Source organism: Dermochelys coriacea, chromosome 13, assembly GCF_009764565.3.
Source record: "Dermochelys coriacea isolate rDerCor1 chromosome 13, rDerCor1.pri.v4, whole genome shotgun sequence".
In the NCBI taxonomy this organism is placed as follows: domain Eukaryota; kingdom Metazoa; phylum Chordata; order Testudines; family Dermochelyidae; genus Dermochelys; species Dermochelys coriacea.
Genome location: NC_050080.1, coordinates 21,238,674 through 21,261,653, shown reverse-complemented (window position 1 = coordinate 21,261,653; position 22,980 = coordinate 21,238,674). Strand labels below are relative to the sequence as shown.

Sequence of the window (22,980 nt, the reverse complement as noted above, 5' to 3'; positions counted from 1 at the left end):
TACTTCAGAGACACCAATGGAATTACATCAGCATAAAACTGGCGAGAAAGGCTGAGAATCTGTCCCATTCTTTTCTTTTCATTTATCTGTATTGCTCTTGAAACTCAGTCCCTCCTGTCCTAGTGTGACCGCTAGCCATTCAGACACAGGGCAAGCACAAGCATTTTCTGAAATTCCTACTGAGGTTACCCCTCCACAGTGCTTTGCACCAAACTTGGTATGAATGGACTGCAAAGTGATTGAACTCGGCTTTCCATCAGATTGTTCAGGGAGGTTTTCATTTTCAGTCAATACCAGAATCTCTAATTTCTTCCCTTGAGCAAAACAAAATCCCAGTCACACAGGCCAACTGAGGGCTTAGGTTTTCATTCACAAGCCCCACTTTGATTCTCCAGCTGAGAATGTGGAGCAGGGAGGGTGCAGGTGGAGGGCTTGTGTCTGGTTACATGCAAAACTCAGACAATTTCTCCAGTGCTGATTGAAAAGCAAGGGAGGGACAGAATCACTTAAAGGGGAAGAATTGTCTGGGTGTTTAGCAGCTGAAGGAAAGAATGAAACCTCTGTGGCATTGAGAGACCTTGCCCCTTTCCTTCACTGAGTGAGTTATAGCAGTGGGCTAGCCTGGGAGATGGTTCTCCTCCTCCCTGCAGAAGGCAGGGGCAGAGAGAAAGAGAAGTAAGAATGGGGAGGGGAGGGGAGATGGGGACAAGCAAGAGGCAGCTTTGTGAGCTGCAGCAGCACCTGTTTTTCTAAACTCAAAGTGGAGTTTAATCCTTTTTTTCCAGTTGATTGGGAACTGGGAGAGTCCATCAAATTCCTCCGAAGAGGAGGATGGGGAGGGGAGACAAAACACATTCCATTGCTGTGTCTGGGTTACAGGAGTCACCGATGCTTAACAAAGAGTTTGCAAGTGGGAAAAAAAAAGTGGGCGGGAGGGGAGATGAGAGAGAAAAACGAATAACAATGTCAGAAACAAGAGACTGGGCTTTGGGTCTGTTTGGTTTCGTTTGTTTTTTTAAAGTTAACTGGGGTTAAAAATTAAGTCTGGTTTGTAGATGTGGGTAGGAAGAGTAAGGACCGATCTTTAAATTTCATTGCAATTGACAAAAGGCAAGAAAGTCAGGGCTCTGTGTATCAAAGGAGTCCGTGGATGGGGAATTTGCTACCCAATCCTTCCCTGCCTGCTGAATCGTGCAGGAGCCCCACAGCAAAACATTCTGCTGGGGAGCTGCCCTGCTTGTTATACAAGTAACTTTAAAAATAAACGGTGTGCAAAGCATCAGGCATTGAGGTCAGTTGCTCATTTAGCAGCTGTGGCTGTGTGGGGACGGCTTGCAGTGTGGAATACTTCTACCACAAACCAGCAGTTCACACTGGGCCATCTGTAGCACCTACTGCTACTGTATCCAGGAGGCTTATTTAAATACATACACTGTACCGCTTTACTGATACCTATATAGTTCAGTGGTCCAACCCTCCCAAGTGTGGATGCACCTACATTGGTACAAGTGTTCTTAGACTGGTATAGTCATGGGTATGGGAAGGGAGGTAAGCTCTATGAGTATAAGGCCGCAGGAGGGGTTGTACCAATAGAACTGTGTCAGTAAAAGGCATCGTCTACTCTACAAAATGTTGCTGGCATAGCTATATCTGCAAGGACTGTGTGGGGGAATAAATACACACATCCTAGCTGATATAGATTGTCTGGCAACCCCCTACCTCCTGGAGTGTAGACACAACTATGTTGACAGAAGAGTATTTCTCTCAGCATTCAGGGAGGTGGTGTAGCTATGCTATCAGATCTCCTTCTGCCTTCTGACACTGCATCTCCACTAGGGGGCTCTGCTGGTATACCTATACCAACCAAAGCTGTGTAGTGTAGACATGGCCAAAAACCCACTCCCAAACCAATAATTATACGGAAGGAAAACTGTTCATTGGCCAGGCCTGCGTCTGTATAGCTGCTTGTAGAATGAAGCAGATGTGGCATTTCTAAGAAGTTGGTGTGCCATTAATATTGGTTAAAGATGCCAAAACACATTGAGTTGAATCTCTCTCCTGACAGATGTTCCCTCTAAATGGATATACAGTTTCTCATGAGAGTGCTTGTGAAGGAGATTCTAGTGGGCCAGGAATACCCCATCCTGAGCCAGCTGGAACAGGGAACATGGCAAAGGTGGCAGCATGCCATAAGGGATTAGAGATGGCAGGCCTCATCTGTCCTATACCCTTCGCCCCACCCCCAAAGGCTGGTTCGCTTAGGGTGAGCTTACACCTCCAAGATATAATGTTGTCCTTGGCCCCAGATAGCAGCTGTTCATGTATAGGGAGAAAGGAAAGGCTTGTGTTCCTCTTATTGCGTTACTCAGACCAGTGTAACAACCCCTAATCCCCTGAACTGGTGATGTCAGGGCCCCTTGGTGTATACCCTCCACTGTGCTCTGATGGGTGAAAGGGAAGTCATCCCAGATCCCAATAATGCCTTCTGCACATGAGCAGTTCTAACCACTACCCCATTCAGACCCAGGCTACTCTGAAGCAAAGCTTACCAGCTGCTTGTCTCTCCTTAGAAGCCAAGCTGAGGCCAGTGACCTACCCTCACTTGTTTCAGGGTAGCAGCCACGTTAGTCTGTATCCGCAAAAAAAACAGGAGGACTTGTGGCATCTTAGAGACTAACAAATTTATTTGAGCATAAGCTTTCGTGAGCTACAGCTCACTTCATCGGATGCATGCAGTGGAAAATACAGTGGGGAGATTTATATACATAGAGAACATGAAACAATGGGTGTTACCATACACACTGTAACCAGAGTGATCAGGTAAGGTGAGCTATTACCAGCAGGAGAGCGGGGGACAGGGGGGCAGACTTTTGTAGTGATAATCAAGGTGGGCTATTTCCAGCAGTTGACAAGAATGTGTGAGGAACAGTGGGGGCGGGGGAGGGGAAATGGGGAAATAGTTTTTCTTTGTGTAATGACTCATCCACTCCCAATCTCTATTCAAGCCTAAATTAATTGTATCCAGTTTGCAAATTAATTCCAATTCAGCAGTCTCTTATTGGAGTCTGTTTTTGAAGCTTTTTTGTTGAAGTATTGCCACTTTTAGATCGAGTGACCAGAGAGATTGAAGTGTTCTCCAACTGGAATTTCTGGATATCTTTGTGACGTTGCACTCCATATGTTTTATAAAAATATGTTTATAAGTGTGAATATACTGTAACTGGAATATTCTTTATGCAAAAGTTCTCTTGTAAGGTATCATTACAAAGCTTATGACTTACTGAGCGTGTTCATCCTATTTCTATGAATGTGTCATTCTTGTATCTGAAGCTAGAAATATGAAGTATTACTCTGAAGTCCTATTGTAACTATGCAAAGTGTGGTCCATTAATGGCGGCTTGGAACTTTGATGGCTCCCAGTGACTAGGACAATTGGTTGTGAATGGCTTTGTTTAGCTGCAAGCCTTCCTGTGTACTGTTGGCCAGCTCTTAGGTAATGAAGAAGGAGGTCTTACAGTGACATGTGATCATGTCACCTGAACTGGAATCCATCTTAATCCTGGTGCTTTTCCATTTAGAAGGAGGGGTGGGGATCCAGAGAGACAAAAGGTTTCCGCCTTGTGCCAAAGCTATAAAAGGAGGTGGAACAGAACAAAGGGGGCTGCCAGTCATGAGACATCCCCTAGTTACCACCTGAGCTGGAACTAACAAAGACTGTAGCAGGGGAAAGGATTGGGCCTAGACTAGGAAGGAGTCTAGTCTGTGAAAGAAGCTTATTGGAACATCTCTGAGGGTGAGATATTACCTGTATCAGTTTCTTAATGTATTAGGCTTAGACCTGCATGTTTAGTTTTATTTTGCTTGGTAATTTACTTTGTTCTGTCTGTAATTACTTGGAACCACTTAAATCCTACTTTTTACACTTAATAAAATCACTTCTGTTTATTAGTAAACCCAGAGTAAGTTATTAATACCTGGGGGAGCAAACAGCTGTGCATATATCTTTATCAGTGTTATAGAGGGCAGACAATTTATGAGTTTACCCTGTATAAGCTTTATACAAAGTAAAACAGATTTTTTTGTGGTTTGGATCCCATTGGGAACAGGGTGTCTGGGTGCTGGAGACAGGAGTACTTGCTAAGCTGTTTTCAGTTAAGTCTGCAGCTTTGGGGGCATGGTTCAGGCCCTGGGTCTCTGTTGCAGCAGGCTGGCGTGTCTGGCTCAACAAGGCAGGGTTCTGAAGTCCCAAACTGGTGAAGAAAACAGGCTCAGAGGTAATTTCAACACATCAGGTGACAGTACCAATGGGATCTCTGTGACCGAACCCATCACAATCTTAAGTGGGGAAGTGGGGGTTGGTTTTTTTGTCCCCCCCCCCCTTTTAGCAGTTCCTCCAACATCTGGAACCTCTTAGATGGAAGCTGGAGCAGCTGGAGTACTTCAACATACTCTCAACCACGCCCGCCCCCACCACCAAACTACAGCACTCTGGGTTAAGAGGTGACTGAAATAAGAAATGGATGAGCATGTAGCACACATGGATACACAGACACTGAATGGCAGCACTGGGGGTTAAGAGGGGAATGTTATTCCAGAGATAAGAAGTGGCGGCGCATCTGCGCACACATGCACACTGAACCTCAGCACTATGGGTTAAGAGGAGAAAGTTATTCCAGTGATAAGACATGGAGGAACATGCAGACAGATCCCATATGAGACAGCTATACAGCTCAAAAATATTTTCCTCTCCTCTTTCTGACCCATTGGGCTCTCCTTATCTTGGCCACATGCCACTGCTCTGGCATCAGCATGCTGGGTTGGACTGGAACACTGCTCAGCCAGGAAGCACCTCTTTGAAGGCTCTGTGCAGAAGCGGCCTGCTGGAATTCCCAGTGGGATGAACCTTAATCCAGTACGCAGATGATAGGGATGAGTGAGGTGAATCAGTAGAGACTGAACTAAGCTTCCATTCCCAAGCTCCATTCCAATTGCACACTCCTTTTATAGCTTCCTTTCTTTCTTGTATATTGGCAGAGAGTTGCTGCCATATGTTGGACAAAGGGAGACTATGACTGTGTGTGACGAGCATTTGTGTACTTCAGGGCTTGAGAGCAGCACGAGATCTGTTTTATGCAAAGCATGGGAGGGGAACGGTGGGCCAGAGTGCTCATATTATTTATGGCCTCCCCTGGAGTGCTGCAGCAATTCTATGATGGATCTGAACTAATTGCATTTCAGGAACTGCAAGCACTCTCTAGCAATTCCCCAGACAATCTAAATATTGGGGGGAGAGGGTCTTCCCTACTGACCTCTGGGCCTCCTCTATTTTTCATTGGCAACAGAGCTCTGTAAGTATCTAGTCATGTGAACAAAATACAACATTCTGATAGACTTCTGCATAAGCCTAGGAAAATCCTCTGGTTCTAGGCAACAACTGGAAGCATTTTCCATCCCAGAATAACAAGCATAGTGTCATACAGCACAAACCTGCCATGTGTGAGTGATGGGGGTGGGGCTAGCCGGCAGGCAGGGACTCTGATTTCAAAAGCACCCCAATTTTATTGACTTTCTATGGGGGAGGGGCATTTAACTCCCTTGGGTGCCTTTGGAAATCCCAGCTGGAAGTCTGTAGCACCAAACTTGTGTCCCTTTGGCATGCATCTGTGCAGGAGGCCACTGGTCTTTTGCTGCTCCATAGGAAACGTATTTCCTTGACAAGGTTACACCTTGCTCAGATATCCATCCAAAGGGCCATCGCTGTGCCCAGTGCAACACATGCTTTGGTTTGCCCTATGGCAAATGTATTCTTTGGACCAGTTACACTGCTGCTCTTAAGAGCCCAGGGAGCATGAGGCGTGGAAGCAGGTTCCCCAGCCAAATGCTGTAGAGGCAAGAGTGTTGCTGGCTTAAGACACGATGCCATGGGGATACTGGAGGGAGTGCGTCTTTGATTCAGCTCCCCAGCACAGCCGTGCTAGCACTTTGAAGGGGTAGTGGGACATGGCCATCCTCCTCTCCCCACACTCAAACATGCACCTCCTAGGATAGGAAGCACCTCCAGCAGGACTGGCCGACCTGTTACCTTGTGCTCCACAGGGCTATGCAGACCTACCATGGGTGCTCCTTGTACCTGCTCCTACGTCAGTTGCACCTGTACATGGCCAGCAGAACTCTGTCCTTTAACAGTCATCCCTGTAAACAGATGCTGTCATGCCGTTTAGGCCCCCAGGGGGAAGGGGTGGGCACAAAATCTTAAATGAATCCAAATGAGCCAGAAACTGACTGGTCTAGTTTCATTAGCCAAACAGACTGAGATGTAGGAAGTTTTTGTGGTGCTCTCAATGGTCCAGGAGAGGACTGTGAGAGCAAAGATTTTTACTGTGGCAGTTTCATGAGCTCTATTACACAGGCCTCATTTGTCCTTGGGGTTCAACCCAGTTCTGCACCGTTGGCTCAATAGGATATTTTTTTCCATTGGCTTCAATGGAAGCCAGATCTGAGCCATGAACATTCAGGGTGAAATCCTGGCCTCACTGGTGTCAATGGCAAAACCCCTGCTGACTTCAGTGGGGCTAGGCTTTCACCCCAAGAGGTGCTGTGAGACTATGTGTATCCACCATAGCCAGCACACAGGCTCAGAGCTGTGGAGTTCAGGGATGCAAGACTCCAGCACCTCCTGCCTCAAACCTTACATGCCTCACATGTTGCTAGCAGCTCAAAGCGCCTTCGTTGCACTGTTTCTTCATGTTACTTTGAACATTTCTCTGAACTTGTGTGAGAAAATTGGATTGCATCCTATGAATAAGCCTGCAGAACAAGTGTCATTTGGATGCCAAGGGGATCAGAAGTGGGGGCAGCAAGAAAAGCAATGAAGAGGAGCGTGTAAGATAAGAGTATGTGTGATGGGGTGCTTGATCGTCTCCCCTCCTGATAGTTGCTCTCCCTATTACAACTCCCTCTCATCCACCCCTGCTGGACCCAATCCAGATTTCCCTTACACCACTCATAATCAGGCCTTGCTCCTTTGAAGTAAAGGGGATCACACCAATGTACAACCAGTGAGATCAGAATCAGGGTCGCACCATGTAAATTACTCTCGTTTTCCACATCCACCAAATGCAAGTTACACTACTGCTCACTGCTGGATTTTGGCAAATTAGATACAACATGTAATTTACATCACTATTTACACTGCCACTGTATTTGAACTAGAGCATTTCCTGAGAGAGACCTGGCTTAAAAGCATGTGACTAAATTTGGCCCAGCCTGGACAAAACCATGCAAATTGCTATCAGGGAAAAGGTCTGCAGGAATCAGTTGCTCTGCAACCAACACTAACACGCCTCAATGAGCATGGCTTGTTACAAAACCGCAGAGCTACTGCAGGCCGAGCTGAGGGGATAGCTGGCAGGACAATGGCTATCTACACTAACTAGTGCAAGCACCTCCTTTCAGTCTTCCCTGATACTAGTGCTTTCCAAGGAAACTTTGGCTACTTTAACTTTGGCTGGGACTTGGAACTGGCTTTGGAAGCTTTCAAGCCATGCAGGGAGGGTGGAAAGGAGACGCCCTTTTCTTTGATTCACAAATTAGAGTGTTTTTATTTTATTTTTATTTACAATGTAAAACTAGCTGAGCTGCTGTGAAAGCATCTGTTCACACAGGAGCAGGGTTGGCCTCCCGCAGCTAGGCTCAGCTGTTGGTAGCATTAGGCTACTAATTGCCTGAGCCTGTGGCAGCCAGTTTGCAACCACGACAGGGACTCGTGTCTTTCTGCCACGAGATGGCTGTTCTTTACATTTTACAGATGGGATCTGCCAGATTACAGGATTTGAAAGGGGAGGGGAGAGAAGCGGAGACCAGGAGATCCTTTGTGGTGCCTTGAAATGAAGCTCTAAAAACTACCTTTTGGGGCACCTAAATAAGGACCAGATTTTCAGAAGTGCTCTGCCACTGTCCTTCTGCGTGACCTCGAGCAAGTAACTTCCCCTCTCTGTGCCTTGGTTTTGTCTCCCAGCCTTTGTCTGTCTTTTCTAGCTAGGTTATAAATTCTCCATGTGTTACCCACTGGTCAGGGACAGCAGTTGGGGACAGATCTTCCCCAGAGAATCAAGGGGCCTGGTTTCTGATCTCATGCTGGTGTAAATCAGTGGTAGCTTAGTTACGGCCAATGAAATTACACAGAGGTAAAACTGGTGTCAAGTGAGACCAGAATCAGGGCCTAGAGGTTTTCCTGAGTTCTCCCCAGTGCATGTGCAATGCATTAATAAACCACGGCAGCTCGAGTTGTTTTCACACAGATGGGAGGGCTGATTCTCCTTCCACATACACGGGCTTTACACCAGGCTATGGAGTGTCTTCTGATTTATACAACTGTAAGTAATAGGCAACTTGGGCCTTCAGAGCCTGGCTGAGAGAAGAATGGATTTTTTCCAAGTCTTCTAGGGGCAGCTAACGCCCTGGTTAGCCCTGGGCAGCTTTCCCTTGCATGTTCTCTGTCTCGTGCTACTGTGGTGGTGCTTCTCTTGGCTACACCTGTCTTGATAAGTTCAGAGGAATTTACAGTGCCCCAAGGTGCTCAGAAATACCATGGCCTGCGCGTCGCTGCTGATCTTTCCTGGTTGGCTAGCAAAGCAGAGACCAACACTGGGTCATGTGTTGTTGGAGTTGGATATTTGGTCAGCTCTGAGTTCTCTGTCTGCAGAGGCAGGAAACATACAAATAAGCTCCACTGTACTTGCCAGTACAGTATGGAGTGACTGCCATGTCTGTAAGGAGAATCAATGGGACCAAATGTTAAACACCCCCTTCTGACCAAGGCCGTCTCTGGGACTGGAGAAAAGGGAAGAGGGTCTCTGGGAAAGTTCTGCATGAGTTCTGGGGAGTGTTGTCCCCAAATGAGTCATAGACCAGAGGGCCTGCCTGTCTGTAGTCACTAAAGATGCCACAGCATTTTCCACAAGAGTAGAGTGTTAGCTGTGGCATCCTGGCCACATTTCACCTTATCTAACTTAAATTCAGGCTCCTTCATTCTCTCAGTTGTTTCACGGATATCAGATTTTATACCTGACGTCTCATTATTTATTGTCATTTATTATACCTGACGTCTCAACCTGCTGTGTAGTGCTGCTGTGCATTGTTATGCAGCTGCTATGTTTCAACCCAGAGGTGACTACATGTTAGTGGTGGGGCGTGAGCCCTGCTTGCGCAGAATGCATAGCTCCATGAGATCTATGAGGATGAAAGGTGCTAAGTAAAGATAAGTCTTTAAAGATAAACCTGGATCCAAAAGCATTCGGCAGGGAAGAAAGGGTGGTGTCCTGCAGTTGGGGTGTGCGCGTGGGGCCACTGGGAGAGAGGTGCTGGCAGGCTGTAGGCTGCAGCCTCTCTGAAAGGAAGGCAAAATAAGAAACAAGGCTCCCAAGTCTCATCCGCCTGAGGAGGATTTTGTGACATGTGAAAGTGTTTATTTCACTGGATGGAAATGGACCAACCAAGGCACTGGAACAAAATCCCCCCAGCTCTGCCAGCTCTGATTCCTACACTGCTTCCCTCCCACTCACCTGACCTACGCTGGGGGCACCCTTCCAGCTACCCCCAAAGGCATTTGCAAGGAGGTAATGAAGAACAGGGATGGTCAGGATCCAGGCTGTGAACCATTAAAACACCTTGGGCCTGAAGCTGGAAGTGGGAGGTTTCTCCAGCTTGACACTGGGGTAATGGAGAATAAAGTTTGGTCTCAAGTAAGGAAAAAAACAGAATAATGGAATTTGACTATATCACTGTGCCACTGTCCTGACTGCTGGCCCTGACACACGTCAGTGATGGGACGTGTCTGATTTTTGTCTGACTCCATGTCTCACAAGCTGTGTGTTCTAAGCCATGGGGCTTGCTTGCACAGCTCAAGACACTTTTCACACACTCATGGATGAAGTTGCATAACTCCCAGGCAGCGAAAGGAGGCAAGATAGGCCAAAGCAGGGTGAAATTTACCACCCCCACACAAAGCCTGAGAGGAACAGGGAGTAGTAACTAAGGGTGTGTCTACAGAGCAGGCCAAGGTGTGAGTGAAGCTGGGGTAGATTTACATGTGCTAGTTTTACCCCCAATGGCATTGCAAAACAGCACATCAGTCCTGGGCCACTGGACCGATTTTAGACTTCTCCTGTGCCCAAAGAGTGCCCCCTGTAAAGCAGGCAAGGAGGACACCAAAGTCAATTACAGCGGCTGATTTTTCACAGCATCGCAGCATGGGACGAGTGACTTCCCGACTCTGATTGTAAATCCACTGGAGCATTGTGAGTCTGAAAATCTCCCCAGAACCTGAACATTACTGGGTTTGTGTTCTGCTAAGGGGAGAGACTGTAAAAAGAGGGCAGAGAGTGGGGAGAGGAAAGTTCAATGACCCAACAAGGTGACAGCTGGAACCAGGCATGAAAAACAAATAGAAAATGGGGAAAGGAGGGGAGAGAAATACAGAAAACAAACATCAGTGGGCCACACTGTGCTCTCTGGCATCAATCTGGAGTAACTCAATCAAAATTAATGGAGTCATGGGGCTAAATCCTCTGCTGGGATAAATAGGCGGAGCTCCATTGAAGTCAAGGGAACTGGGCACACTTACACCAGAAGAGTTGTGGCCCACTCTGTAGTTATTGGTGTAATAGAACAGAATTTGACCCATTGCATATACCAGCAGCCACTCCAGCCAGCCTTGCTTTGCCAGCCTCTATCCCTAGTGCCAAGCCCAGTAATCTCTTAGGCCAGAACCACTTTGTTCCTCTGTTTCTCTGATGGGGGGTGAGGGGCTGGAAACGTAGGTGTTGTGATTTGTTTTTGCTACTGTACGTTCCATCCTACATTCTGTTCCACAGGGGTACGCTTGCCCTCCCATGCATTACAGGGCTGGGAGGGGAAGCCTGAGTCCTGGAAGCACCTAAAGATAGATAGGAGGCCAACAGGGTTTTCAAAATGGAAGCCATCCAGGACAAACACAAGGGCCAAGCATGTGTGGTCTCCACAAATTAAAACTATCAATTGGTTTGAAAATGCTTTTTATGGAATAAAAGAGAATATTGACCAAACTGAGTGCGGTGAAGTAGGCCCCAGTACTGAGGAGAGAGGACTCTGCCATTTAGATAAGTTGTCCATCAGTTATAATAGGATAAGTAGCCAAGAAAAATCTTTCCTGACATGTTCTCTGGAGATTTCCCTCCTGCTTCCCCCTCAACACCCTCAAGTGATATCTCCCCTGTCAACACACACACTTGTTCTAAGGTCCACTAGCAAAAGAGAAAAGTCTCCAAAAGTAGCAGGTGTCCTTAAGACCTGTCAAAATACATCACTGCTGTCTTTGGAGCACTGCTGGCCCTCAGCCTGACCCCTGGATCCAACAGCGCCAGCCTGGTCCTCGCAGCACTGAGGTAATTAGGGCTTGGAAATGAGCAGAGGGCGGGGGTAGGAATTTCTAATGTCTGAACTAGTTAGAAATGCCTTCCCTTCCCAGACCTTCCCCAGACAATTCCCCCCGCCTCTTATTCTCCTGTGTACATGTCAAGCATTGGGATACTCAGTCTTTGTATGCTCTTGAAATATTGCCACCGGGTTGGGGACTGTGCAGCGAGGACCTGAAATAACAGCACCAAACAAACCACACCTCTTCCCTTTAGAACAATACTAGATTGGATCCATGCGTGTCTCAGAGGGGCCCAATGCATTTCGGTCCATGGCAGCTGTGGTTCTTCTGTGCCAGGGCTTCACGGGACCTCTGAGACACTCAGACGTGTTCGCCTTGGAGAATCACCCTACCAAGAAAGGTCTAAATGATGTAGTATTAGCAGCAAGAGACATGAATCCAAGGGTGTAGGCCAGGCCCTGTTGCACGCTCTGCTGCATCTCAAAGGGGGTGGCTATTGAACGGAGTAGTTCATCGGAATGTACTCTGTTGAAAGGGGTAACATAATAGGCCAAATTCTTCTGTTACCCTTGTGCCATTGATGTCAAGGAGGAGTAACTGAGCGGGGGACATGGGCCACCTGTTAAAAGGACTGACAGATGTTAATGATTCAAATGCTTCCAATCAAGGAAGTTGCAAACTTTCCCTTGTCAAGGGTGAGACTATAGTCCTGATTGTTATGTCTTTGTGGTTCATGGTGAATGCAGAGGAGCCTGTCTGCTCTGGAATGGCTGGTGGGAGGCTCTGCGCTCTCAGGAGGGAGAGAAAGGGAAAAGCCTGTAGTAAACCAGAGCAAAATTATTTCTGAGGTGGAAGGAAGAGGAGTGGAAACCTCCTGAAGTCATCAGCAAAATGACTATTGTGGGCTAGCAGTTATTTCAGTCTCCCAGATTTAAAAGCCTAGCTGTCAGAAGAGAGCATGCTGAGAAAGGCCCCACTATTAAAACAGTACATCTACACTAGCTCATTGATGGCCAGGAAGCCAAAGGGACCAGAAGGGGACTAAATTCTCAACTCTCTGAAACTCAGGGACTTTGGTGTAAGTTACTGGGAGGTTTTCCAAAGAGCGGGTGTTTTATGTCTCTGGTATATTTTTTCCCCACTTGGTGCATTCTGTGCTCGTGTCGTGTTTATTATATCAGTGTTTCTCAATGACCGGTCCGTGGACTGGCATTGGTCCCTGAGATCTCCCTGACACAGTGTAGGAAGGCAGCAAGCCACTCCCTGGTGGATGGGATGAGAAACATTGTATTATATCATCAGATTCTGGATTACTTTTTGACAAACATCTGCTGTCTCTGCTTCAAGAGTACAGTATCGCCATCACATCCTTCCAGCTGGGGGTAAATCCTAACTGATCCTTGTGTAGATGGGCCACTACCACATGTTCTCTTCTCCAAGCCAAAAATCTTAGCAAAGAGCGTTAGAAGGGAGTTTGCAATAGTTCTACGTGACGCACAAGGAAGTGGATCTGTGCTAGTATTACCAAATGAAAGTGCACCAATGGCTTCATTTAGGATCAAATTCTGTGCTGAGAGGTAGAGTTAAGCAACACATGATCCAATGGATGAATAACTTGAGCAGAAATTGCTTATGAATATTATTCAGCAGCCTATCAGATCCCAGAGTTTCCCTTGATTGAAAGCTATTTTTTTCAATCTAATATTACTTTGGCAGACAGTTCAGGCATCTACTTTTGCTCAGCACTTCAATAAGATTTTTAGGAGTCCTTTGCCCAAAATATCTCATTTTATGGGTGTACCATAGATCACAGGCAAGCATAAAGGATTATGTAATATTCCTACAGAGATTGATTTTTCAACAAAGTTTAAGCATGGAGGTACTGGGACTGCATACACAGACTAGATAATTGTGTTTGCAAATACCCAGCTTCGGCCATTTGTGTGTACATACCATTTTTGCAAACATAATTGCCCTAATGGTGTGTGAAAGGGTAATTGCACACACAGGGCAAGTGTTACTCAACCTTTTCAGGCTGATCACCCTTTATTCAAAATAAAAAATTATTGCCATCCCTTTACATATAAGAGTAAAACATTATCAGTGACAACAATGCTAAGCTGAGAGAGAGAGAGGTGGGGTGGGTGTGTGTGTGTGTTTTGAGAGGCTGACGGAGAATACTTGACCTCAAAGGGTAAGTGTATACAGGGTGTGTGGGAGTGAGATTTTCTTTGCTCTAGATTATAATAAAAATGTCAACACCTCGAGACCTCCCTGGCTGACTTCTGTGCCCCCTATTGTCAGGCCAAATCCTGCTTTCACTTGCATCTGTACAATATCATTGCCTGTCCAACTTCACTGAACACTCATTTTTACCAAACCAACCATCCATGTTCTCTCTATTTAGCTTTATATAGAAGATGTTCAGTAGAAGTAGTGTTTTACTTATGCCTCCTGTTTTATAGGCTATCTCAGGAACTGAGCTCTGATCCTGTACCCAGAATGCATACCCTTCATGGCTGAGTTCCTCCATACCCATACTGTCCACTCCATCCTCCTCGCAGCACTACGTAAGGGTAGGAATAACAACCCCTCTCACTTCTCACCTTGTATTCAGCCCACAACTCCTGATTCTGCTTCCCTATGGCCAGTCAGTTTTTTATCTCCCTAATTAACAGGATACCAGACGACTGATCGATAGCTAGATTAAACAGATTGAGCAATCTATCAGAATTGTATGGCAAATTATTGATAGAGTGAGAAAATTGTCAATTAAAAACACCTCTAGTTGTCTAGACTTGCACAAAATTGCACAGGAAGATAGTGGATCAAATTCTGTTTTCCTTTACACTGGTGTAAATTTGGTCCATCCCCACTTAAGTTAACAGTGTTCCTCTGGAATTGGAACAGAATTGGGTCCATTCACCTAAAGCACACCCGAAAAACCTCGATTTATTCTCACAGCCTAAAGCCATGTCCCTTTCAGCCTGCCAACTCAGAGCTCCAGCCAGGGTCGGCTCTACAGTTTTTGCCTCCCCCAGCAGTGAAAAAAACTGCCGCCATGGACGGCAAAAGGAAGAAGCTGCCACCGATTTGCCACCGCAGCGGGCGAAACAGAGAAGTTTCCCCCAAATTCCCGCCATGACTGGAGGAACTGCCGCCCCTTTCTAACTGCCGCCCCAAGCACCTGCTTGGAACGCTGGTGCCTGGAGCCGGCCCTGGCTCCAGCAAGGTCTGCCTGGGAAGTCCCAGATCACATTCTTGCATACTTGCTTGACTTGTCAGCTTATGTTAAACAGTGTCCTTTCCTGATTCCAAACCTACATGCACATTTAATAATGATATCACCTTCCAATCCCAGTCCAATGATTTTTCTTCCCAAATATAAAATCTTCCCCCTTGTGTCTGGCTCCCAGTGGCCAAATTCCACTATCCTTTACACTGTTATATGCCCAGTGTGACTCCATTGACTTTGATAGTTATTCCAGATTTACACCAGAATAACAGACAGTAGAATGTGGCCTATAATGTAGAGAATGGGCTGAGTATATTCTATGAAGAGAATCTAATTCTGTGCGTGTGTACACAAAACAGAGCAGAAAAAAATGAAATAAAATTCTGGAAAACGATTCACAAGCAGGAGAATAATAAGAATTACTTTTAGAACTCGGGGTCTCTTCTTGACAAGAGATAGGGGAAAGGATTGGAATATTCCTGGTACCTTTTAAAATACCCATTACATCCCCAAATAACTCTAGCCCTAAACACCTCCAGATCGTACTTATCCCCATAAATTCCTTGATTGAGCAAGTTGGTTAATCTCTCTGCCTCGGTTTCCCTATCTGTAATATGGGGATAATAATATTTCCTCATTTTTGCAAAGCTTGCGCCCTTTGGATGAAAGTTCCCATGTAAGTGCAGGTTAGTAATATCAATATGGAAAAATTTATTTTCAGTGATTTTTCTTTTCTGTCTATTTAGAGATGAGCTCAAACTACAAACCTCAGAAACAGACGAAACGCCTGTGAAGGTCAGTGGTGTTTGGATCCAGGGATTTGGTCTCCTCTTTGCTATTAGACCTGTGAGTACACAAACTAGTCACTCACTGATACCCCTTTCAAGAGCACTGCCTTGGAGAATGGCAGAAATGCAGGGAAATGTCACTTGCTGGGTAATGGTGCAGTCAGAGGAACGCTTATTGTACACATGGGGGTTTCAGTAGTACGTGTTCCCAACCTATTCTAAACATCTCCAAAGCACAGACCTCTGCCCCTTGAGTTAAAGGAGGAACTCAATTAGCTTGTAGCAGTAGTAGGCTCTCATCCTCCATTTGGATCAGCCATTAGAGAGGGGACACAACACACTTAGTCAATGTGTGACACAAGCAAGTGCAGCTCCTCTTCAGTGCACTCCCACTCGCTTTCAGCAGTGGGGAATTTGGCACTGGAAGAGAAAGATATGGGAGACTGAGGAAAAGGAAACGAGATTGGAAGAGAAAAGGAAAGAATAGCAGATAGGGATCAAGAAGCTGAATGAGTGAGGGTGAGTGAGAGAGAGAGAGAATGGGCCTTAGAGAAGTAATTTCTGATGCTAGATAATAATGTTTTACGTAATAATTTACATGCCTGTAGTACTTTTTATCTCAAAGGATCCTAAAGCACTTTATAAATATAACATGCAAACTACTCCCAGGGACTGATGGGGTGACTAGTAAGCATTACAGCTTACAATTTAGAAAGCTACTTTAGTATTCGCAAAAAGAAAAGGAGTACTTGTGGCACCTTAGAGACTAACAAATTTATTAGAGCATAAGCTTTCGTGCATCTGATGAAGTGAGCTGTAGCTCACGAAAGCTTATGCTCTAATAAATTTGTTAGTCTCTAAGGTGCCACAAGTACTCCTTTTCTTTTTGCGAATACAGACTAACACGGCTGCTACTCTGAAACCTGTTAGTATCTGCAGTACCAGGAGATAATGCCAGGGTGAGCTATAGCAAATGGCAGCCATCTTAGCTTGATGATAAATACCAATGACCAGGACTTGTCAAAAAACTTCAAAATTTAGACTTTTTTTCCAAAAAATTTTCACAAAACAATTGTTACTATTTTTCAAGTGGCTGGAGCTTTTTGAACATTTGAAATTTCAGCAAAAATATTCACAAAAAAGATCTGGATTTTCCTGTGAATTTTTTTCTGCATTTTTCTGTGCTCAGTCTAAATGCCAGTCCTCTCCAGAGCTCCCCTGTGCACCTAGTCCAGCCGACCCCTGAGAACACCCTCACGCACAGCTCTTACAACAGCTGAGATCAATGACAGGATTGAAAAACCTCCTTTAATTTTTGTAACCTGCTTTTAAAAAAACCCCAAATCTACAACAACTCTTTCAAGTCACCTCTGGTGATCAGAAATTTGAACAAAGGGATAGAATAAGGTCAAAATATCTGTCAGGTCCTGGAGGACTGATAGAAGGAGGTTTGTGAGAGACAGCAGGTCCTATCCTCACTAAATGATTGTGGTAGAAAATGATTGACTAGCACAGGCTTTCTGCAGATGTAATACCCCTAGGTGAGTATTGTATGTGTATCTAGACTAGAGGACAAGTTGGAAATAAATGGTACCTCTTAGTCTTTCAGACATAGTGTTGTAACTGCATGGCCTGGTCCTCCTTTGACAAATGTGAGAGAGATCTATTTTATTTTTATGACTATTATGTGTGCCTCTGTTTATCTGAGCTCAACCCGTGGCAGACAATAGCTTTGGATACCAGTATTTAACTGACAATACAGATGTCAGAGTGTTCCATGGTTCCTGGCCCCTTTATGAAGAGATAGGCCAAGTCCCACCTGTGACACAATTAGTTCATCTCCCCACATTGGGGAGAATGAAGAAGGTCCTGTTATTAGGGCTCAAGTGACTCAACTGGGATTCTACCATATTTAGTTCAGAGGGGCCTCAGTGGAAAGGAAGAGTGGGGCAGCAGATGACTACAGAAACTGTAGAGAGCAAGAAGTTTCCTGTAGGAGACCCTGAGATAGCAAGGGATAAAAGGATTCCAAGAAGGGAAGGCTTGGAGTAACCAGCCCGGGCAGACAGAAGCCCTGGGAGTTGTGACTTGATAGAGAGCAGGAAAACAGACATTCGGGATGGAGGGGCTGGGCTCAGCTGGAGACTGGGGTAGGCACTTTTTGGTTTATCTTGTTCTTGGATTCCCAGCAGGGAAAAAGCCGAGAGAGTCACCATTCTGATAAGAGTGAGAAGAACTGCGAGTTAAGCCCAGGAGGGGTAGAAGACCTTTTGTTTATGTTAACTAAGTTGGGACTATTGTTGAAGACGATATTTAGTTTGGACTTTCAGAGTTCAGCCCTCTTTCAGGATACTCAGAGTGACCCAGCCAAAAGGCTGAGCCACATGATTCCTTCTAAGAGACTGGTGACGGGAAACTGATACTGGGCCGCCCCCCCCATGCCATGAAGGGGCACTCTGGAGGTGGCAACACTGTTGCACGGGGCGTCTGAAATTTGTCTTTGACCAAGCTGCACATATCCCTTAGCTTGGGATGGACCTTCAGGTGGGAATGTCAAAAAACTTTGGAACGATTAGAAAGCACAGCCCTGATGAATAGAGGTGGAGAGGCAGAATGTGGAGAAAGCTGACAGAGCCCCGTCCCCAGTGTAGTGGTGCCTGGGATAAGTTGGGCTTGCCCAAATCCTGAAGGAAATGGTAAGCTTTAGGTACGGCTATATGTGTAGTCCTTTTTTGTTTGAACCCAGTTCTCTGATTGCTATGTCCCTATGGATAAATAAATAACACTTGGTTTTGAAGAGGCTGCTCCGAGTCACTGTGTCACCTACTGGTCACAACTGTGGAAAGAATCCACGCAGGTGACTAAACACAGTTGAGCCTGCAAAATAATCATGGTTGCCATTGCTTAAAAGTGGAGTGAGCTGTGGAATCCCATCCTGAGAGAAGTGAAGGTACAGGGCCTGTCACTTGAAAAGGTACCCACAGAAAGACTGAGAGAGATCAAAGGTACAACTAGTCCTGAACCGTAACCACCTCTCTACAACTCTAGACACTGTAAAGACTGCTTCGAACCTGCAGCCGGAATATATTATGCCATAGGTTGATACCATATGTACAATGGCATCAACTAAAAACGATGGCAAATTCACACAGTCTGTGGGAAATGGCATCATGTCCTGCAGAGCAACTACAGTGCTGTGTGTTGTTCTGTGGCAGCCCTGCAAAATCCTGTATCAACCCCCATTTGAATCACACTGCAGAGACCCAACACTTGAGGGTAACCAGTCACTTGGCCAAAATTACTAACACCTACTAGTTAAGCCTCAAATCTCTCATGAGGTAGAAGTGATTTAGATCCATTATGCAGATAGGGAAACTGAGGCAGTGAGAGGTTAAATGACGTGCCCAAGGGCACAAAGTGAATCACAGTCCTAGCTGGCAACAGAACTCAGAAGTCCCAACTCTTATTTTTTTTTGTTTCATACTCTAAACAAACTCTAGAGCATTAGGGTCCGTGTTTGGTGCTGGTCTGATTCTCTGGAAACTGAAGCTCTCTGTTTATCCACAGAACAGGTACTGCATGGGCATCAGCAATTAACTTCTCTGATACTTCCCCAGGAGCAGGAGAGGAGCTCACTTCTCCATGGTCCATTCATTGCTTGGCCTCTTTGTGGAGACTGCCAATGAAAGGACCAATTAGTAGCGATTGCAGTGGTGGGTTTCATATGCTGACAACTGGTCAGCATTTGTGACGCCTCAGTGCATCCATACTGGAGGCCAACATATAGGCTGCCATGGGATGAGTTATCTTCCTTTTAATTCAATAATTAGAAAAACGAGGCTAGACCTAGTTGCCCTTATGAATAGCTTATAGTGCCTGATTCTCTTGTCAGTCATGCCCAAGAGAAGAGGGTCATCACCCATAATGAGTGAATGGCTTTGCGATTCTTAGACTGGAGTGGGATTAGGAACATGGCAAATTGATGCACTCATCTTCTGAGTGGAGTGGGCAGGGCACCCTATTCATGGAAACTCTCTCTCCCTTACATGAAGGGACCTCAAAAGCAACTCAGCTTGCTGGAGTGATTGTAGGATCTAAATGAAGACAGGGGGATCTGGCAGCCCACGCTTAGGCTGGGACTCCTCTGGTATCTGCAAGGTTGGTGGTGAGAAGAGAAAGCGATGAACCACTCGGCTGGAATGGGTGGGTAGGAAAGTGGCCTGTTTGTGCTCTGCAGAGCACTGGAGTTTAGCTTTGGCACAGGTTGAGTGCAGCGGAATGGGACAGTTGTGCTCACATCACACCTCTTGGGCTGTGACAGGCCCATGGATAAATAAACAGCTCCAGCTTCCTGCCAGTACTTTAACCTTTACAGTCAGAAATTTTTATTCAAAGTAAGCAAACACATGGCATTCCTGCTCTTTAATGTCTTACTGCAGGGAAAACCTGGCACAGGAGTGAACAGCAGCTGGGACTGAACCAAATACTGCTCCAGCGTATATCCAGAATAATTCTACTGAAGGCAATTCATTAATGCAACTTCATTGAAATGGCTGACATTACCCTGGTGTAAGTGAGATCAGCATTTGGCCCACTGGGTTCAAACTCATACAGCTCCCTTTATACACAGGACCTTCTATTACAGATCCCTGTGATTCCTAGGGCCTTTACATTGTGAGCCTGATTTCCCTCTCACTTACAGCCATTTCATATCAGTGTAACTCCATTGCCAATGCCTCTCCCTTCAAATCAGCGGCACTGCTATGGGTACCCGCATGGCCCCACAGTATGCCAACATTTTTATTGCTGACTTAGAACAATGCTTTCTCAACTCTCGTCTCCTAATGCCCCTACTCTATTTGTGCTACATTGATGACATCTTCATCATCTGGACCCATGGAAAAGAAGCCCTTGAGGAATTCCACCACGAGTTCAACAATTTCCATCCCACCATCAACCTCAGCCTGGACCAGTCCACACAAGAGGTCCACTTCCTGGATACTATGGTGCTAATACGCGATGGTCACATAAACACCACCCTATACCGGAAACCTGCTGACCGCTATTCCTACCTACATGCCTCCAGCTTTCATCCAGACCACACCACGCGATCCATTGTCTACAGCCAAGCTCTACGATACAACCGCATTTGCTCCAACCCCTCAGACAGAGACAAACACCTACAAGATCTCTATCAAGCGTTCTTACAACTACAATACCCACATGCTGAAGTGAAGAAACAGATTGATAGAGCCAGAAGAGTACCCAGAAGTCACCTACTACAGGACAGGCCCAACAAAGAAAGTAACAGAATGCCACTAGCCATCACCTTCAGCCCCCAACTAAAACCCCTCCAACGCATCATCAAGGATTTACAACCTATCCTGAAGGACGACCCATCACTCTCACAGATCTTGGGAGACAGGCCAGTCCTTGCTTACAGACAGCCCCCCAACCTGAAGCAAATACTCACCAGCAACCACCCACCACACAACAGAACCACTAACCCAGGATCCTATCCTTGCAACAAAGCCTGTTGCCAACTGTGTCCACATATCTATTCAGGGGACACCATCATAGGGCCTAATCACATCAGCCACACTATCAGAGGCTTGTTCACCTGCACATCTACCAATGTGATATATGTCATCATGTGCCAGCAATGCCCCTCTGCCATGTACATTGGTCAAACTGGACAGTGTCTACATAAAAGAATAAATGGACACAAATCAGACGTCAAGAATGATAACATTCAAAAACCAGTTGGAGAATACTTCAATCTCTTTGGTCACTCGATTACAGACCTAAAAGTGGCAATTCTTCAACAAAAAAACTTCCAAAACAGACTCCAATGAGAGACTGCTGAATTGGAATTAATTTGCTAACTGGATACAGTTAACTTAGGCTTGAATAGAGACTGGGAGTGGATGTGTCATTACACAAAGTAAAACTATTTCCCCATGTTTATTCCCCCTCCCGCCCCCACTGTTCCTCACACATTCTTGTCAACTGCTGGAAGTGGCCCACCTTGATTATCACTACAAAAGGTTCCCCCTTGTCTCCCGCACCCTCCTGCTGGTAATAGCTCACCTTAAGTGATCACTCTCCTTACAGTGTGTATGGTAACACCCATTGTTTCATGTTCTCTATGTATATAAATCTCCCCACTGTATTTTCCACTGAATGCATCCGATGAAATGAGCTGTAGCTCACAAAAGCTTATGCTCAAATAAATTTGTTAGTCTCTAAGGTGCCACAAGTACTCCTTTTCTCCCGCCAAAGGAGTTACACTGCTTACTTCTATCAGGCTAGTGTGAATGAGAGGAGAATCTGGCCCTTCATGTTCCATAGCACTTCTCTGTGAAGCACAAACTCTGACTTGCCACATTTGGGGCTGGGGTGATGCACAAATACAGTTGTAATAACATTTATCAAGCCTTCGGAAAGCAGGGCACGCTGCAGCCCTCTGCTTTAGTTTGGCACATCTGTATTTTAAAAACCCTCAGTTTATTGGCCTTCCTATTTTTGTGGATGAAGCATGCTGGTTTTCTGTCCCTTTTGGCAGACTTATGGCCTAGGAGACAGCCTCATTAATGAATATTTTGGGTGAAGCCATGCAGGTATTAATACACTTCAGACCCAGCAGGGAAGAGGATCGCTCACGCAGCGGAGGGCATACACTTGGTCTTGCTTCATTGAGACTCCCTGATTTTAAGTTAGCTTGATCAATTAAAGCGTGAGGTTTTGAGTTTCCTTTTTTTCCCACACAGATGGTGAGACCCAGATATTCCAGATAAATTCTGTGGATGGCGCTCTATCAGCAACTCCATTTCTACAGTCTGAACGGAGGTTCAGAACGCTTACGTGGTGAGTTCTATCAAGACAGAAAGCAAAGATTAAAAATAATCTTTTTCCAGGGTAAGACTGATTTCTGTTATGCCACCATAAATCCAGAGTAATTCTACTGACTTGAAAATAACACTAGATTTATGTCAATATAGCTATGTCCCTAGAGCTGTGTGAAAAACCGGAAACTACATGAAACTTACAAAGCTCAACTGGTTTTGGGTTTCATTATAAATTCAAATCTTAGACCAGGCTCATCAAAAGATTCTTTAAGGTTCATGAACCTTTCAGTCAAATCTTGGCCAAGATTCAAGCCAATCGTGGGTTGATTTATAGTTTTGTGTTGAAATGATGTGAAATCCATGGTTTTATTTGCTCTTAATGCTGAAACTTGATGGGTTTTAGCTGAGCTTGGCTTCAAGATTTTGATTTTGTTTGAACATGAAACTCAAAACCAGATTCATGGTGGGGGCAGCAAGAGAGCCTATGCAGATGAAAAATAAAGGAAAACCCATCTGCAATGAGGATGCTGACTTTTTTCCCCTCAGGGTCTATAGATTATCAGCCCTCTGAGTACCAAAATAAACAGGCCCTGATAATATCCCTACGTGAATGTTGGCCCATGTATCTTGTCATTCCACTCCAAGTTTGAAGAACTGGGCAAAAAATCAGGTGCAATTCACTTGGACATAAGG

General features: G+C 45.5%; 1 long non-coding RNA gene across 1 annotated transcript in view; it reads left to right on the top strand.

Moving 5' to 3' along the window:
- The window catches only part of LOC122456387, a 75,320-nt gene extending 52,963 nt beyond the window's left edge, over positions 1–22,357 (top strand). Inside the window, exons 2-4 of the long non-coding RNA XR_006275305.1 lie at positions 15,398–15,446; positions 19,879–20,008; positions 22,210–22,357. This is a non-coding gene — a long non-coding RNA (uncharacterized LOC122456387). The remainder of the gene's footprint in view (positions 1–15,397; positions 15,447–19,878; positions 20,009–22,209) is intronic.
- The last annotated feature ends 623 nt before the right edge of the window (positions 22,358–22,980 follow it).